The sequence below is a fragment of the Mustela nigripes genome, chromosome 6 (genome assembly GCF_022355385.1).
Source record: "Mustela nigripes isolate SB6536 chromosome 6, MUSNIG.SB6536, whole genome shotgun sequence".
Taxonomy (NCBI): Eukaryota; Metazoa; Chordata; class Mammalia; order Carnivora; family Mustelidae; genus Mustela; species Mustela nigripes.
Genome location: NC_081562.1, coordinates 55,881,923 through 55,898,107, shown reverse-complemented (window position 1 = coordinate 55,898,107; position 16,185 = coordinate 55,881,923). Strand labels below are relative to the sequence as shown.

Genomic DNA, 16,185 nt, shown 5'->3' with positions numbered 1-16,185 from the left:
CTCTTCAGCTTGCTGGCCTCTGCTAAGTCCTTCTCTATGGCCTCTGTGCCCTTGCCAAGGCCCTCTTAGAGATTCAGAGTGGCTTTTCCAAGGCCTTTTTTCCCAGGCCCGCACTGTTCAGAGCCAAGTGCACCACCATGAAAACCCACCTGGCTCAATACAAGCCTATACACACTGCCAAGATCGAAATGTCCTGCATGCACACTAAGGAGCAAGACCGCAGGGCCAAGGCCAAACCCTTGCCACTCCAGAGGCCTCCGTCACTCCCCGGGTATTCACGGGGTTCTCCCTAATTGTGCACCTTATTTCTTACACGTCCACTTTCTGGCCAGCATACGACAGGCTGGAACACTGAAGCAGAACCCAATAAATAGCACCCTGTCTCCTTTTCTGAGTTTAAAACAAATGAAGAATTAAGATAAAGGAGTGGACAAAGGAGGCCCAAGTATTACTTAGTTCCTGATAAAGCTGGGTTGAGTCAGAAGAGCTTCCTGACACCCAGCTGGAGTGAGAGCCAGCAGGTCTCGTCCAAAGGGGACTTGCCTCCTTGTGGGTGGGGGCGTCAGGCTGCCCTGAGAGCAGACCTCATGCTCCCTCGATTCCAAGAAGGAGAATGGATGCAAATGAACTGGGCATGCCCGCTTTATTTTCCCCAAATCTGCCAATTAAATCATGCCCTTTTTCAGTTCAGCACTGAGTTTAAGAAAGGGCAGAGAAAACTCTAAAACAACTACCTTCACTTGGAAGGGCAATTTCTACTTGATTTTTTTTTAAACTAATAAAAATACTATATGTATTATTGAGTAATTACACAACTTGTTTTTTTAAACCAAAATGGTCGAAGCTCCCACCAGGTAGGACTGTGTGCTAGGGTTATAATCTAGATTTTTTTTTAAGATTTATTTATTTATTTTGGGGGGAAGGGCAGAGGGAGAGAGAAAAACCAAGCAGACTTCTTGCTTATCGGGGAGCCCAATGTTGGGCTCGATCCCACAATCCTGAGATCAGACCTGAGCTGAAACCAAGAGTTGGACACTTAACTGACTGGGCCACCCAGGCACCCCATAATCTGGAATTCTAAAGAAAAATTTCTGGGGTATTATCAATTAGCTTTAGGGAATGTTTCCCCAGTAGTTTTTCAAGTTTTTGTGAAAACACATCAGTTCATACATTTATTAGCTTTGCACTTAAAAACATGATTCATTGGGACATCTGGGTGACTCAGTTGGTTAAACGTTCAACTCTTGATTTCAGCTCAGGTCGTGATCTCAGGGTCACAAGATGGAACCCCAAGTCAGGCTCAGTACTAGGCATGGAGCCTGCTTATGATTCTCTCATTCTCTCTCTCCCTCTCTCTTAAAAAAAATATATATATATAACAAAAACAAAAGACGATACAATTTGGAGCAAGATATACATAAAAGCTTTTCTCAGTTTCAGGGACAAATGCTTCCAACCTTCTCAGATTCCCTCCACTTCCTCTTCCAGTCTTTCAGGCAGTCATGCAAGTCACCCCACTTCCAGACTGCAGTGAAACAGCCAAGCCGCAAGGTGTGAACTTGATTTTCTGAGGGGGGTCATAGAGTGGCCAGACCACACCCCCAGGGAGTTCAGGGGGTTTAGCTCCCTGTAGGGGGAAACCTTGGCCAAAGGAAATGGAGACAGGAGGGGGCAGGCAGGTAAATGCCCTCATGTCTCTCTTTCTTGGACTGCTCTGAGGCGTAGCTTCTTCCTGCAGGCTTTCTGAAGAATCCCTGAGGCCTGAGCAAATGCCACTGGGAGGCCTTCCCTTGCCTCACTCTTCCCACGTAAAACTATTTGGGCTGTTTGGGGTCATCCTGCCCTTGCCTTAAGGCCAACCTCAGCACTTATTGCCTCCAAGCTCCCACACAGCCAGCTTCTTAGGGAGGCAAAGACAATACCCGTACAGGTCATACAGGAAACCTTCCTTTTAAATATGCATCAAGTTCCTCTTTCCTCAAAAGCCCTACAGCCTATAGCTCACCCATTTCTTCTGCCTCTTCAACCTTCTCGTGAACTTTTCTTTCAAGGTTCACCCTCAGCCTGGGGTGGGGAGAGCAATTTGGTCTTCTCTCAGCATTTTCATCCTCTTCCTCTGCTTAATTCAACAAGCCCTCTAGAGTGAGCCGAGCACACAAAGCATTCAGCCTTCCTGCAGACAAGAGGGGAGGCATGGTGGCTACATCATTATGATACATTTTTTCCCTCTGGCACACAGGCAGGAAACAAAATTCCAAGCAGGCAAGAAGGAGAGGGAAGAAGAACTTAGGTCAGGGTGAAGTGAATGTGGGGTCTAGGCAGGCACAAGTTTGTAGGGTTATCTGGTGGTGGAAAAGCAGATCAGGAGCATGGATTTCCAGGCGGGGACAGACACCACATGAAACTGGGTTTACAATGAGGTCAAGTCACCCGTGCGAGGGGAAGCTGGGAGCTAGGAACGTGTTTTCAAGAACACTGGCGTAAGCAAGAGGAGTGCAGTTTATTTTTATTTTTTAAGATTTTATTTACTGGAGTACCTGGGTAGCTCAGTCAATTAAGCACCTGCCTTCACCTGGGTCCTGGGATTGATCCCCACTATCAGGCTCCCTGCTCGGTCAGGAGCCTGTTTCTCCCCCTGCTTGTGCTCTTTCTCCCACTCTCTCTCTCTTTCAAATAAATAAATAAAATATTTAAAAAGAGAGAGAGAGAGAGCACGAGCAGGGGGAAGGGCAGAGGGAAAGAGAGTAGCAGGCTCCCCACTGAGCACAAAGCCCAGCTCAGACTTGATACATAAATATATATTATATTTGTAATATCTATATTACTCATAAAAAAGAATGAAACCTTGCCATTTAAAACAACATGGGTGGGGGGCGCCTGGGTGGCTCAGTGGATTAAGCCGCTGCCTTCGGCTCAGGTCATGATCTCAGGGTCTTGGGATCGAGTCCCGCATCGGGCTCTCTGCTCGGCGGGGGGCCTGCTTCCCTCTCTCTCTCTCTCTCTGGCTGCCTCTCTGTCTACTTGTGATTTCTCTCTGTCAAATAAATAAATCTTAAAAAAAATAAAAAATAAAAAATAAAAAATAAAACAACATGGGTGGATCTAGAGAGTATGACGCTAAGTGAAATAAGTCAGTCAAAGAGAGACAAATATTCGTATGTGGAGTTTAAGAAACAAATAATGAAAAAAAAAAAGTCTAACCAAAAAACAGACTCTTAACTATAGAGAACTGATGTTTACCACAGGGGAGGTGGATGGGGCAATGAGTGAAATACACGAAGGGAATTAAGGGTACACTTATTGTGATGAACACTGAGTTATGTGTAGAATTATTGAATCGCTGTATTTTACACTTGAAACTAAGTAACACTGTATGTTAACACTGAAATTAAAATAAAAATTTTTAAAGATAAAACATAATTTAAAAAATTATATCAAATAATAAATGACATAAAAATAACTTTGTCATAGTAAAAATTTAATGGCAAGACAGAAGAAACTTTTTTTTAACCAAATCCATGTTGACTACTTTTTTTAGACAGCTTAACTAAAAAAATATAATAAGTATCAGAAAGGCAGAAAACCTATACATCCTATATTTTTACCTTGTAATGTGATACATAACAAAAGCAGCCTCTAAAATTGCTCAACTGCATGAAATTTTAAAAATTATCCCCCTTAATGTCTGTGTCATGCAGAAAATTTGGATTATACTAATAAAGTATTTACTTAAAGGATATATATGGGGCACCTGTGTCATCCAAATGGTTAAGCGACTGACTCTTGGTTTCAGCTCAGCTCATGATCTCCGGGCTGTGGGTCAAGCCCCATGTTGGGCTATGCACTCAGCACAGTCTGCTTGTCCTCTCCCTCTGCCTCTGCCCCTCCCCCTGCTTGCTTGCTTTCTCTCTCTCTCAAATAAATAAATATAATCATTTTTTTAAAAGATTTATTTATTTATTTGACAGACAGAGATCACAAGTAGGCAGAGAGGCAGGCAGAGAGAGAGGAGGAAGCAGGCTCCCCGCTGAGCAGAGAGCCCGATGCCGGGCTCGATCCCAGGACTCTGGGATCATGACCTGAGCCGAAGGCAGAGGCTTTAACCCACTGAGCCACCCAGGCGCCCTAAATATAATCATTTTTAAAAGTGTGTATATATATATATATATATATATATATATATATATATATACACACACACACACACACACACACACACAAACACACACATATATATAAATTCATATAGAGAATTTTAAAAGAATCTTTTGCCCATTTTTAACCGGGTGGTTTTCTCATTGATAAATCTTAAAAATTCTTACATGTTCTGTATACAAGTCCTTTGTCAGATATGTGATTCAAAACTATTTCTCCTAGACCATGGTTTGTCTTTTCATTCTCTTAATGGTCATTTCACACAATAAAGGTTGTTAATTTTGATGAAGTCCAATTAACAATTTTTTTCTTTCATGAATCGTGCTTTCAGTGTCATATCTAAGAAATCTTTCCCTCATCCAAATTCACAGACATCGTCTTCTACATTTTCTTCTAGAAGCTTTAGTTTTTTTTAAGATTTTATTTATTTATTTGACAGACAGAAATCACAAGTAGGCAGAGAAGCAGGCAGAAAGAGGAGGAAGCAGGCTCCCTGCTGAGCAGAGAGCCTGATGTGGGGCTCAGTCCCAGGACCCTGGGGATCATGACCCGAGCTGAAGGCAGAGGCTTTAACCCTCTGAGTCACCCAGGCGCCCCTTCTAGAAGCTTTATAGTTTTACATTCTACAGTTAGGTCTATGATCCATTACGAGGCTTTTGCATATCCATTTTTGCCTAAGGTGAAAAGTATAGGTCAGGATTCTTTTTCTTTTTTTCTTTCCTCTTTTTTTTTCTTTTTTCTCTTCTCTTCTTGTCTGTGTGTGTGTGTGTGTGTGTGTGTGCATGTGTATAGTTGTTAACAAATGGTGTCAACACCATTTACTGAAAAGTTTATCCTTCCTACAATGAATTGGTTTTGTGCTTTTATTAAAAATCGGTTGACAATAAATGGGTGTGTCTATTTCTGGACGCTGTATTCTGTTCCATTGATCTTGGGGTCTATCCTTTCAATAAATACCACCACTCTCTTGACTACTGTAGCTTTCATGAATAGATAAATCTATTTTTTTTTCTTAAGGATTTTATTTATTTGGCAGAGAGGGAGAGAGAGCACAAGCCAGGAGGGGAGAGGCAGAAGGAGAAGCAGACTCCCCGCTGAGCAGGGACTCCAGGGACTCCAAGGCAGGGCTTCATCCCAGGACCCAGGATCACGACCTGAGCCAAAGAGAGACACTTAACCAATGAAGCCACCCAGGCGCCTCATTTTTTTTTTTTTTTTTTTTTTTAGATTTTATATATGGAGGCATCTTGGTGGCTCAGTGGGTTAAAGCCTCTGCCTTTGGCTCAGATCATGATCTCAGAGTCCTGGGATCGAGCCCCGCATAGGGCTCTCTGCTCAGCTGGGAGCCTGCTTCCCATTCTCTCTCTGCCTGTCACTCTGCCTACTTGTGATCTCTATGTCAAATAAATAAAAAATAAAATCTTTAAAAAAAAGAAAGATTTCATATATGTATTTGACAGAGAGAGATACAGCAAGAGAGAACACAAGCAGGGGTAGTAGGAAAGGGAGAAGCCAGCTTCCCACTGAGCAGAGAACCCGAAGCAGGGCTTGATCTTAGGACTCCACAATCACGGTCCAAACCAAAGGCAGAAGTTTAGTGACCGAGCCACCCAGGCGCACCCCCTCCCCAGCTACTTTTTTTTTTTTTTTTTGTAATCTCTACACTCCATGTGAGTTGTGAACTCCCAGCTCCAAGATCAAGCGTCCCTTGCTCTACCGACTGAGCCAGCCACGTCCCGGTACCTCTATTTTTTTAATCCAAAAAGGTCCATCACTCATATGTGTCATTTTGAGCAAGTTATATAACCTCTCTCAACTTCGATTTTCTCAGCTCTGAAAAGAGGATATTAGTAGGACCTGTGTGAGAGAGCGATTACAAGGACTAACAAGCCAAGGCACAGTAGCAGACGTTGCTTATCTTGGTTCCAGCACTCCTCCTCTCTTCCCAGATCAGCATCTCCTTCTTTGGGGGAAAAAGCTCTTCTTCCTCACTTCAAGCACAGGGTCCTGTTAGAGTTTTCAATCATACTACCATGTCCCCACCCTGGCCTCAGGGACTGTTGGTCAAGGGATGGACACAGGAGCCAAGCACAGCTAATTAAGAGACTTTCTCCCCTCCGCACTACAAAAGACTGAATTACTGGCCCTAACCTTTGCTCCTCCGTCTATCCACACACTTCACCTGTAATTTACAGGTTTTATCACTCAGGAATAAGTCTGTTTCCTTGAATTTTAGCTTTGGAGTTGGCCACGTGACTTGCTTTGGCAACTAGAATGAGCAGAAGAGACAAGAGTATGGGTTTTATCTAGAATTTAAAAGGTCGTAGGCTCCTTCTTTTTTTTTTTTTTTTCCCGGTGAAAAGAGGACATTTAATATTTCTGTGCTGGTCAAACAGAACACAGGTGGGGAGTACATGGGGAGGGGGCGGAGGGCCCCCTGCCTCTCAGGAGGGGTGGCTTGTGAAGGGGTGTATGTGGTGGGGGTTCTTGGGAAATAGTCCAAGGAGTCTTCTCAGCAAAGGGGCCTGGCCTGGGGTATCATAAGCATCCAACACACCCAGTCCTTGGCCCAAGTTGGGGTCCCCCATAGGGGGTCTGTGGAGTCTCACTTTTTTTTTTCCCAGCTCCTCTGCTGGAATCCACACTCCCAGCGTGATGGGGGACTTGGTCCTTGCGAGGGGTCTGGAGAGCCCCCAGGAAGAAGCCCAGGGTGGGCACTAGGGCTTGAGGTCCCCTGCCTGAGGACAGGGGAACCCCTTGGGGTGCTGAGGGCAGTGCACCTCCTTCCTTCCACCCTCTTGCCTTCCTCCGGGCTGGCCAAGGGTAGAGTGGGGGTGAGCAGGGCCCCCAGCCTCTCCTGAGTCCCAGGGTCCTCGGGGTGGGGTGGAGGAAGGGTGGAGAGAGGGTCTGGGCCACCAACAGACACTGTAAACTTTGGTTTAAAACAATAACTTAAGTGAAGGGAGGGCTTCCAGCCTGGGGCCAAGGTCGAGGAGCAAGGAGAAATAGGGGGTGCAGGAGGCGACAAAGGAAAAAGCCAACAAAAAGTTTTGGTTTTTGCTTCCGGCATAAGAAAGGTCTTTGGGGGGCGCCTGGGTGGCTCAGTGGGTTAAGCCGCTGCCTTCGGGTCAGGTCATGATCTCGGGGTCCTGGGATTGAGTCCCATATTGGGCTCTCTGCTCAGCAGGGAGCCTGCTTCTCTCTCTCTCTGCCTGCCTCTCTGCCTACTTGTGATCTCTCTGTCAAATAAATAAATAAATCTTTAAAAAAAAAGAAAGAAAGAAAGAAAGAAAGAAAGGTCTTTGGTTATCGGTTTAACTGGGGGGGAGGGGGGGTTAGGGAGGGGTGTGGAGGGAGGGTGAGGAAGGACTACAATGGGGGACCTGTAGGCTGGGGGTGACCCATCGGGTGGCTTCTGGTGGCTCTGGCAGCCCCTCTGAGCCCAACTCCAGCCTCAAGGGCCGCGTAGCTCCTTTTGGCAGCTCCCCCTCCATTAGTATACCCAGCACAGACCCTGTCAGTAGGCCAGTGCTGGGCCTCTTCCTCTGTTGCGGGGGGATGGCGGAAGCTGAGGAGCACCCCCTGAAGGGGGCAGAGGCAAGGAAAAGGTTTTCACTTGAATGAAGATGGAGTTTTGATTAAACATCAAACTGGACAATTTCAGTTACTAAATTGCCACTCCAAGTGAGGATTTTTTATTCTACGAGCCTCAGCCAGAGACAAGTGAAGGTTCTGCCCACGAAACAGGCCTTACGGGGCCGGCGTGCCACCACACGACAGTGCATTCTGATTTTACCCATCTTCGCGTCATGCTTGTTCAAATATTTTTAAATCATTTTATCTTCTTGTATCTCCTATCCTATCATCTCTATTTTATCTAACCTTAATCCTTCTCAACAGCTTTCTCTTGACTTATTGACATGCTTTTTGTTCTTTCTTTTCTTTTGAAATGTTTCTTCTGATCCATTTTCCTACTGTCAAATCTCGGTAATGGGGAATATTAGAACTGAAAACAGCATTCCTTTGCCCTTTCTGGGCAGTATTGTGCTGGGTCCTCCGAGAGGCGGGCACCAAGATGGAATTAGACACGCAAGAAGTTTACTAAGGGGGACGCCTGGGTGGCTCAGTTAAGCTTCTGCCTTCAGCTCAGGTCCTGATCCCAGGGTCCTGGAATCAAGCCCCACGTTGCAGGGAGCCTGTTTCCCCCAAAAGGGAAGAAAAAAAAGAAATTTACTAGGGTAAACATCTGTAGAGGAAGTGAGGAGGAGCCAAGAGAAGTTGTGGAAGCTGTCAAACCATGATGTATCTCTGACTGTGAGGGAAGGGGAGCGGGAAGGAAGAAAGGCTGAGTGAAAGTGTGTTGGATCACAGTGGGGTTCTCAAAACAGTTTAGCAAGGCCACATGGGAGTCCTCAAGCCAGTCACCTGAAACCCACGCCTGACTCTGTCCTGAGACCATGTTTTCCAAGGCTGCCTCCATCCAGTAACAGAACACAAAAGTGATACTGAAGAGCCCTGAGACTCCTCTGACTGTTCCTTCCACATGACTACATCCATCTCAGCTTCGCCTATCTTAGATCTGTCCCTTCTCACACTTCCCTTCTGTGCATCCTTTCAAACCCAGAGTAAAATGGACCAGGAGCTTCTTTACTTATGGGGAAGGCTCTGTTTTAGGCACTTACTAGGAAATAGATCAAAGCACAAGAGAAAAGAGACAGAGGAAACCACCTAAGTGTGATCCTAGTCTAGCTAAAAGGAGCTGGTGTGACTCTTCAAATCCAGCATTATTTACCAGAACAGGTAATTCAAATAACGTAAGGTAATTTTATTGTGGCGCCTACTCTCTAAATATTTTCCATTTAGTGGCAGAAGGCAACTGGTAGTCAACTCAGGGTTCAGTTTCACTCCTGTCCAAGTCCACACAGAGAACTGATTTTAATAAGAGTTCTACTGATCCCCCAGAATTCTATACCATGAAGTAAAAAGAAAGTAATCTTTGCCTACAAAAAGCAGATTGTAGCAGATGATTACCATACCCATGGGGCAATGTCAGGAATAGACCCACCGAATGTCTAATTCCATGAGCCATGCATCCATGCATTACTAACACAGACTCCAAATCATAATTCCCCGAGCTTAGCAAGACCAGACTAGACATCATATGTCCTCATCTTGTTCCTCCACGCCTCGGTGCCTTTGTAGAGTCTGTTCAGCCAAACGAATCACTCTTCTACTCTCGTTTGTTGGGTTTGGGCCCAGCAAATTCCTATTTATCCTTCAATAGTTAACATAACATCTGCTCCACAAAAGCCTTCCCAGAATTTCCCTCTCCCACGTGTACACTCACAGAAGGTTTTTCAAACCTACCTCATTGTTAATACATAATTCATTGTACTGTGATCACACACACACACACACCTTTTGAGTTTCTTAGGGGTTTAAGAGCAGGGATGATTTTTTTTATACCTAATGTTTAGCATACAGTAGGTGCTCAATACATTTTTATTGGAAAAAAGGAGGGAAGGAAAAAAGAAAATTGATATACAAAAAAAAAAAAAAAAAGAAAGAAAGAAAGGAAAACTGATACAGAACTCCCTGTCAGATAGATATTTTCCTGAACTTTGTGCAAAGGAGCAGCGTCAAAGCTACATAGGTCACTCTCCCTCATTCCAGGTGCGAGAGCCACAATTCATACAGTTATGTTAGCTATCATGATGATTCAGTCAGCTAACCAGAGAAGAAATCGTGCCCAGCACTAATGCAGTTATATCATATCAACATGGCCTTGTTCTCATTTGAGTAATTAGGAAATATTGTGCTTAGAAATGAGACACTGGTCCTACAAAGCAGGTCTGAGATGCCAGGCCTGAGGAAAATATACCTATTATTCCAAGCATGGGCCATGTGACATCGGATTATCCAGTGTTCCAACATGCCCTTGGCTTTGAATTGTCCTCATGTTCCTGAAGTAAAGAATAATGTGTAGTCAATGTTCACTTCACACAGAACAGAACGACTAAGGAAACCGAATGCATGTTCCAGCTGCTAAAACTGAATGGAAGAAAGCATTTATATGAAAAGACCATGCAAATTGGAGAGAGTGGGGAGTGATGGGAATGGATGCTAAGGAACATCACAGGTAGGGAGAGGATGTATTCTGAAAAAAAACTTTTCAAAAATACAAGTGTATTGAAAAATGCACTTTTCAAATACATGAGGCACTGACCCATGTTTGGATAAATCAGCTTTCTCCAAGTGGGCCTAATATTGAATTGCACTCTTATTAATAATAGCTGACATTTTGTAACACTTGCTTTAGCCACGCTCCTGACAACAGCCTTGTGGGGAGGTTATTAGTTTCCCTCATAAGCTAGGCGTCCTACACGAAGACATGACTTTACCTACAAGTCTGCCATGGCCTGGTTCACTGAGATATTGCCATGGCCCGCTGAGGAAGACTGCCTTAGATTTATATATATATTTTTTTTATTAACATATAATGTATTATGTGTTTCAGGGGTACAGGTTTGTGATTCATCAGTCTTACACAATTCACAGCACTCACCATAGCACACTCCCTCCCCACTGTCCATCACCCAGCCACCCCGTGTCTCCCACCCCCCTCCCCTCTAGCAACCCTTAGTTGGTTTCCTGAGATTAAGAGTCTCTTGTGGTTTGTCTCCTTCTCTGGTTTCATCTTGTTTCATTTTCCCTTTTCTTCCCCTATAATCCTCTGTCTTGTTTCTCAAATTCCTCATATCAATGAGATCATATAATTGTCTTTCTCTGATTGACTTATTTCACTCAACATAATACCCTCTAGTTCCATCTACATTGTTGCAAACAGGACTGCCTTAGATTTCAAGTAACCCACTCTGTCTCTGCCCACCCACCCCACTGCTCCGCTAGCTGTGGGTGTAGTCCCACCCAAGAAGCAACTGGTGTCTCCAGGGCCTGCCAGGTTGAAAAGAAGACCTAAGCCTGAACTCGTCTCTCAAAATTACCTTCAAAATAGCACCTGAAACCCAGATAAATGAGAAAAATGTCCTGAGGAACTCTTCAGGCACACAAAAGAAATGACTTCTTTAGTGAGACCCCCTCACTAAATAAACAAATAAGCCGGGTAGGGGGATGGGTGAGCCAGGTGGTGGGTATTAAGGAGGGCACGTATTCAATGGAGCACTGGGTGTGGTGCATAAACAATGAATCTTGGAATGCTGAAAAAATAAAATTAAATTAAAAAAAAAATTAGCAAACATCACTTGGCTCTTACCTTGCTACACCTCCCCAAAAGCAAGCCGGGTCCCCCCTTCCCAGGCCAATGAAGTAGGAGGTAGGAGAGCTAACATGAACAAGTTTGGCAAAGAGAGGACTGGGTTTTCTTCCCTAACCTACAAGGCGGCCTTGGAAACACCAGATTCTCTATGCAACTAAAAAGCAAAAGGAAGTTCTGAGACAAGCTCGTATTTTTAAAAAACTCCTTCCTTTAGGCTCTCCAAGCTTATGGGAACATAAAATGGTCTTCTCCCTTAAGAAGGGGTTTCCAGACCTTAAAGTGTCCCATGCTGGTTGTAGCCTGCCACAGAAAGTTATCTACTAATCATAGCTCAGTAGCATCCTCTGTTTGTCTTCTTCCTAAAGAAATTTTGCTAAGCGATACTCTTCTTTCCATCTTGCCCCTGGAGACACAGAGAGGAAGGTACAAGAAGTACTGAGATTTTCCTGCAGTCATTCCAAAGCTTAGCAGGCACATTGTTTTTGTTCTTAATGAAACAATTATTAAAGATTAGGGGATATCATTTTTCCATAAATGGCAAGATATTGCTGGCCAGAAATATTTAATCACCAGACAGTCTTCCAATCTGGCAAAAACTAAAAGAGAATGATTTGGAATCGAGTGTCACCCTGAGCCAGTTGGCCCTGTTCTCGTTGAGATTATTTACAAGAATAACAGAACGCCCTCTAAACCCACGCGAAGAGTCAGCGAGACCTAAATGTGGGCCCTGGTTCAGCACCTTAATGTGACTGAACAATAACTCCAAGGCTCAGTTTCCTCGTCGAGACAGCTGTTGCTCAGAATTTTTCATCAGGATTAAAAGAAATAATGTAGATATGTGACTCGGCAGACAGTGCTCCAGGAATGTTGGTTCCTGTTATTATCTCTTTAACTGTAAGGAGAGAACATCTGCTTATCAGACTGCTGGGGAGTCAACCCAGGCACTTCAGGGAGGTGTAAATCAAAACCCAGTATTTGGAATCATTTTTTTCCTGTTTCTTCCCACTATAAACGAGGGACAGTCATATATGCTATTAAAATTGAGCTGATAAAAAAGTATGGAAGTTTGCAACAGGTAGTCCAGGTACACCTAATGTTCAGTTGCTTGCATTTTTTTTGTTTTAAGAGGCTCCACACCCAGCATGGAGACTAGTGCAGGGCTAGAACTCATGACCCTGAGATCAAGACCAGAGCTGAGATCAAAAGTGGGACACTTAACCAACTGAGCCACCCAGGCACCCCCAATGGCTTGCAGTCAAACGTATTTTTTTTTTTCCAAATGAGGTCAAGAGTGGGGAGACATAATTAATGAGCAAAAATTTTCAGGCAATACTGGGCACATCTGCCTTTCTATGCGCAAGGAGAGAAAGGCTGAAGGCCGATGCCTTAAGGGACCTTGGTATTTGTAGTAGGCTTCCAATTACCTGTTTGAGCCAGGCTTGGAAGAACTTTGCAATTGTCAACAAATTTTTAAGGAAACAGAGAGACCGAGATATTAGGTTAGCACAGCTAGTTCACAGGAATATTATGCTAGATCACAGCTCCACTCTCATATGTTTTTAGCCTAGTTAAACCTATTTAAACAAGAATGAAATGTCTTCTAATCTAAGAGGTATGAAATTACCCGCCCAACCTCAAGAGGAAAAGTGCACTAGGAAGATGGGAAGCTGAAAGTAAGTTAATAAAGTAGATTTTTTTCCCCTTTTAGAAGTTTTTTAGCACATAAAATGTATCTTTACCCTGCAAGTTACTCCAAGATACATTTTTAAAATATTATTTACAGTTGCTCTCCAGGAGAGGATACATTTCAAATGTATCTTGATTAGACAGTCCCATGTAACAAAAGTTCCTTTCCTTGGAAATGCCTGCAGGAGTTCAGCAAACATAGTAACTTCATTTTTCTGTAACACTGATACGCTTTTCCTGTGCCAGCTTTTGCCTGCTCCTTTTTAAGACACAAAGAATGCCCATCTTCTCAATCTCCCTAGCTTTCAGGCCACCTGACAATAGCACAATGCAAATCACTCAGGAAGTACATATTTAAGTAGCCACTATATAACAGGAGTTTAGCAGAGGTGTCCTGGGGGAAAAGAACCAAAATCAATGACCCCCTGCAAGATGTGTGTATTCTCCTCATTCAAAGCCTCACCTCACTACCGTATCCACCTGCCAGGCCCACTTTATCTCTGTATGGCCCGGAACACCTCCCCACCCTGGCCCCCCAGCCAGGAATCTATCTCTTGCATAGCTACCAATCAGAATCAGTCCCTTGCTCAAAAATCCTCAAGAACTTCTCTCTATCAGTTAAGATTTGCATTTGGCAGCTAGTAACAGAGACCAGAAATAATAGTGGCTTAAACAAGATAAAAGTGTATTTTTCTTTTCTTTAAAGGAATTCTGGAGATAAGCAGTGCTGGGCTGTTAAGGCACCCCCTATAGTTCCTGGATCTTTGTGCTCTACAATGCACCTTCTATCCTCAGAAACAAAGGATGCCTCCTCAGGTTGCATCCACCTTATCCACCTTCCAGGCAGCCAGAAGGGGACAGACTGGCAGATGTCAAACTTTTTTTTCAAATGCCTTCAGGGGCCTAATGCAATGCATCATACTTTCAGGCACTCCTTCAATAACTGCCAGGTCCATGAATGAAGAAGTTCTGTGGTTGGATGATTTGGCATCTACAAAACTAGCAAATGTTAACAGGATACCCAGGGCACCATATTAAAAACTATATAGTATCATCTGAAAGTCAGAAAAGGACACCCTGCTTTAAAACGGCTATATAATTGGCTTTCCACCATACTTGGCCTTCTCAGAGTTACAGAGATTTACTCTGCTGGGTTAAGGGACTGTGTTTCCAGACGAAGGCACTGTACTATGCTGAGGAATCAAAGAGGGTTAAAATAAGGATAAGGCAACTTCCGACATACACAAACTGAATGCATACATGAAAAACACTCAAGACGACCTAGCAGCCCAGGAATGCCAATATCAATAGGCATTTCAGAGAAGGGTACGAGGTCTGGGAGCCTTGCTCGGTAAAGGTGTGAGTCAAGGGATTTGTTACCGCACTAACCAGGTGCAAGCAGAAGAGGTAAGTGTGGGGAGGAAAGGAAAGCCACCCAGGGCTGGCTGGTGGATACAGTAATTGGCCCATGGTTGTCTGTGTGCAGTATGAAGGAGTGGAGGCCTTAAAAGAGGGGGTGATGGACAGGCAACCAGGGAGAAAGAGCAGAAAGTAAAAGTATGAACCATCTGTGCACAACGGACATCTGTGCAAGTTCAGCATGGGTGTCCTAAAGGAAGTGTCTCCTCCAGAATCCAGGGCCTCTGGGTTTCCATCCTGCCTCAGCAAGCCATGAGGTGGGTAACTTTAGGCAGCTGACAACCTCTCGGGGCTTCAGTTGTCTCAAAAGAGAGGCTTGGGTTAGATGATTTAAGGTCCTTTGCCAGCCATAAAGTGACCATCACTTGGTACTATTGGCTCCTGTGTTAGCAGATGCAGAAAAGGTTGGTGAAACCTAGGAGAATGAGTGAGAGCAGGCTAGACACAGGGAGACAGGACGTGGAACCATCGTGTGGAAACCAGAACCAGGAGGCCCCTCTGCAGCTCTTCACCACAGCCCCAAGGTGTTTTCTTGGATGGAGACAGTACGGAGCCCAGGGAAAGCCTCTTCTCATATGGGGGCTGGGTGCAGCTTAGTCCAGAGACCCCCCCCCCAAAAAAAAACCTAATAAAATAGCAAGCACACACGTAGCTATTATTTTTATGTAGGCTTTGTTCTAAATTGCTGACCTATTTTTAATTTTTTTTTTTCTGGAGAAAGATGGTTTTAAGATTGTAGAGAAAGAGGCAAAGCAGGAAACAGAATTAAGTTATGTAAAGCACTTGGGCCATGGGCACTCCTCCTGGTCCTCATGGTCCTCACTGCAGACAAACCAAAGGGCTCAGGGAGACCCCTTCCCCCTCCTCCCACATAACCATCCTCTGTCTTCTCCAGAGGAGCAGTGGGTCTCCCACTGACGGAGTCCCTCGGGTGTGTAACCCCAATCCTGGGCCCCCGGCTGCCATATTCAGTGGAGGATAGAATACAGATAAGTGGTTAATTCCTCCCTCTCCCTTTCCATCAGCACCATCTCCCGATTTTGAGGGAAGATGTGTTTGATTTTGTTTCCCTGTCAGAGGGGAGGCGGGGAGGCGAAGGGCAGGAAAGAGAAAGAAAACAAAGAGAAGATGTGGGAGCTGTTTCAGGCCTGGGGTTTCCCTGGCGCTGCTGTTTAGAGCTTTGTTTTTGAGAAATATGAAAAGACTGACACTCTTCCTAGAGACTGGAACAGAAGTAATCGGGACCGAGCTGGGAAGTACATGTCACTTAGATTTGCTCCCAAAGCCCCTGAACTGATGGCTGAGGAAATGAACAGGGAGCCGTTAAAGTGCCAACATCTGCTCCCACCGGAGGGACAGCTTCTCCTGGAGTCACTGACCAAGGGCAGGGCGTTATCTCAGTTTGGCCAGCAGAGGTCTCTCTTTTCCTATCTTAAGGGTTTGTTTTTTTAAAAACAAAAACAAAAACAAAAAAATAGAACTCTGTGGTTTGCTTGTTTTTCTCATCGCTCCTCTGAAGTCTCCTTCCAAAAGCAAATAAATGGTGAATCCTTTGGCCAAACTATTTGTAAACATTCCAGCCAGTCGCCCAGTAAAAATGGAAGGCAAAAAAAATGTTGAGCTATTTGAAGAAAAAATGATTCGGTATT

The 16,185-nt window shown here is 44.4% G+C and overlaps 1 long non-coding RNA gene across 2 annotated transcripts in view; it reads right to left on the bottom strand.

The window, feature by feature from the left end:
• Positions 1-16,185, bottom strand: part of LOC132019500 (uncharacterized) — a 39,088-nt gene that overhangs the window by 13,227 nt on the left and 9,676 nt on the right. For both annotated transcript variants that reach the window (XR_009404792.1, XR_009404791.1), the window contains exon 2: positions 2,006-2,173. This is a non-coding gene — a long non-coding RNA (uncharacterized LOC132019500). The remainder of the gene's footprint in view (positions 1-2,005; positions 2,174-16,185) is intronic.